The sequence below is a fragment of the Piliocolobus tephrosceles genome, unplaced genomic scaffold (genome assembly GCF_002776525.5).
Source record: "Piliocolobus tephrosceles isolate RC106 unplaced genomic scaffold, ASM277652v3 unscaffolded_44664, whole genome shotgun sequence".
NCBI lineage: Eukaryota > Metazoa > Chordata > Mammalia > Primates > Cercopithecidae > Piliocolobus > Piliocolobus tephrosceles.
In genome coordinates, this window is record NW_022329492.1 from 29419 (window position 1) to 32621 (window position 3203).

The 3203-nt window shown below is 46.8% G+C and overlaps 1 long non-coding RNA gene across 1 annotated transcript; it reads left to right on the forward strand.

Moving 5' to 3' along the window:
- The first annotated feature begins 564 nt into the window (after positions 1–564).
- LOC113224411 lies at positions 565–2479 on the forward strand. Its single transcript, XR_003309170.1, has 2 exons — positions 565–698; positions 1962–2479. It is a non-coding gene; the product is annotated as an uncharacterized LOC113224411 (long non-coding RNA).
- The last annotated feature ends 724 nt before the right edge of the window (positions 2480–3203 follow it).

Here is a 3203-nt window from a genome sequence, read left to right on the forward strand (position 1 = left end):
GTTTATGTTAAAATGACCCCCTCATGGGGCGCTCCTCCTGGGGGTGCTGGCATGCCTGTGCTCTCCCATCCTCCTCTCCCTTCTCCCTCCTGACTCCTATTCCTCATTGCATTTGCTTCTGCTCCGTGCACTGTGGATTTCTCACCAGCCTTGAAACTGCAGGTATCACTGTGTTTTCAGACCTTTCTCCTTAGTGTTTCCTCTTTTTATAATCACTTTTCCTTTCAATTTCCCTCGTCTGCTGGAAATCCATCAAAACCACCTCCAACGCCAGCCCAGAGACCCTCCCCTCCCCAACTCTGGAGCATCACCTCCTCTTCCACCACAGCAGGAGGGTGAGTGTGCTGTCACCTTGCTTCCCTCAGCAGCTGTGTGAGCTCCCTGAGGACAAGGGACACTCCCTCTCCCTTCCTAACCCAGGACCAGTCACACCAGCTGCCCCACACCAGGGGGGAGGGGAAAAAACTTTTGCCTTCTGGGATGACCTAGGGTGGCAGGAACTGAGGAGGTGTCGCCTCAGATTTGGGGCCTGGACAAGGGTTGTCACTTTTGTGTTTCCATTTCAGCACCACTCACCATGTCCTCAGGCACAACCCAGCTCAGGGCCACGGCCACCACCCTCATCCTTTGCTGCCTCATCATCATCCTCCCCTGCTTCATCCTCCCTGGCATCTGAGGAGAGTCCTTTAGAGTGACAGGTACTGTGGGCAGAATTGGAAGTTGAACAAGGAGCAGGTGGGTGAGGAGGCAGGACGGGGAAAGAGAATTCCCAGAGTCCCACCCCTCCCTGTGGCTGAGACCTTCTCATCCTGACATGAGACGGGTGAATGAGACCTTGTGTTGCCTGTTGGCAATGACCTGGGCAGCTCAGCCCAAAGTACTGATGGATTCTCACCTTCAGAGTCCAGAGGGAAATGGAGGGGCCCATAACAAGGCTCAGGGTCTGTTCAGCTTGAGGTTTAACAAGTTCGGGCGTGATTCAGAGCAGGTTCCTATTCAGGAAGGGTGTGTGGCCTGCAGGCAGCAGGAATTCAGACATGGGCAGTCCTCTTAATTGAGTTAGGTGCTTCATGGTAGTTTTACATGAGGTGTGACAAGGGAAGGGGGATTCCATCTCTGAGGCTAAGAGAGAGACCTGGGTGTAATCCCAGGAGGAGGGGCCTGGGAGAGCCTTGGTACACCTAATGGAAAAGGTGGGAGTGCAGGACTGCCTTCCTACAGAAAGTGGCTTGGGTTCCAGGAATTAAGGTGGAAGGTGAAGAGTAGAGGATGCTCAAGAGAAGGATTTTTTAAAAGTCAGTCACATGAACCTGTGGGGTTTGCGTCTGGGCCCTGAGGCAGCTCCCCTGCCATCACCCTCCTGCACAACCCAGATCCTGAGCCAGCTGATGGCCCTGTCAGGAGCAGAGGGGACTCAGAGGAAGGAGCATCTGAGGTGCTGCTGGGGTTCCATGGGCACCACTGGGCTGGACCAGGAATGGATAAGGTGGAACAGGGACAGACATCTTCTAGAGCTATGGGTGCTGCTCCCAGTGTGAGGAGAGACTCAAGAAGAAGGGGAAAGAATGATGTTTGCCTGCCGGTCCACACAAGGCCAACGGCACAGGAATACAGAGCCCTCTCTTTGGATGTCTGCCCCACTCGTTGCCACGTTTTAGGCCCTCTCATCAAATCATAGAGAGGGCCTTGAGTGAAGGCGTGGACCCATCACTACCAGCCTCAGACCTGTGGGCTCCTCCACTCCATGCCCTGTTCAGGTGCAGGGCCTGGGTTGACTCTGTGATGTGACAAAGGAGGAAAGAGGTTGGTCCAAGCTGCAGTCACCAGGGTTGGGGCTCAAGGGAAAAATAGGTCCCTTAGTGCAGGGGGCTCTGACCCATGGAGTGACTAGGGAAAGATTATCCTGGAAAAGTGATCCGGGTTCTCTGCCTGTTAAACCAACATTTGTGTCCCTTCTGAAGGTTAAAGATGACACCAAAAAGCCCCTGTGAGCAGGGTCTCAATCAAACTCGCCCTTCTGGCTGGTGACTTGCCCACCACCTACTGTGTATGTCCAGAGGCCTCCAGCAGATCATGATGACACCATGGACCCAATAGCTCATTCACTGCCTTGATTCCTTTTGCCGACAATTTTACCAGTGGTTATTCCTAACATATTATGCAATTTTCTCTTGGTGCTACCTGATGGAATTTTTGCACTTAAAGTTCTGGCTGACTAAACAAGATATGTCAACATTTTTTTTTCTTCTGCTTTTGTTTGGAAAATCAAGTACTTCTTTGAATGATGATCTCTTTCTTGCAAATGATATTGTCAGTAAAACAATCATGTTAGACTTCGGACCTCCAGGGATTCCTCCCATGTTTTGAAAGAAAAATGTTTAATTATTTAATAACAAAAAATTTTATATTAATGATAGTTTCCTTTAGTAATTTATTGCTCTGTATTGGTATTGAAATAAAAAGTTATATTTCCCAAAAACCTACTGAGTTTGGAATTTTGTTGTATTACTCAGTAGAGGATTAATGTTACTTCATTTTTCCTCCATGATGTGGAGTAATAAATGAGTGATTCTACTAGGTTCTGTGTGGAAAAAGATAATCTACAAAACATGGCTGAAAAAAATCAGAGACAACACAAATACATGGAAAAATATTTCATGCTCATGGATTGGAGAATCAACATAGTTAAAATGACCATACTTCCAAAAGCAATTTATAGATGCAACACTATCTCTATCAATACCAATGTCATTTTTCACAGAATTAGAAAAATCTAGTCTAAAAGTTATTTGGAATTAAGAAAGAGCCCAAATAGCCAAAATAATGATAAGCAAAAAGAACAAAGCCAGAGGCATCACACTGCCTGACTTCAAACTATAATATAAGGCTGTGGTGATCAAAACAGAATGGTACTGGTTCCAAAATAGACACTTAGATCAGTGGAACAGAATAGCGCTCAGAAAGAAACCTTCACACCTTCTAACCTTCAACAAAATCAGCAAAACCAAGCAATGAGGAAAGAGTCCTAATTCAACAAATGGTGCTGGGATAACTGGCTAGCCATGTGCAGAAGAATGAAACTGAACCTCTACCTTTCACCATATATGCAAAATAACTCGACATTAATTAAAGATTTAAATGTAAGTCCTAAAACTATAAAAATCCTGGAAGATAAGCTAGGAAGTGCCACTTTGGACATAGTA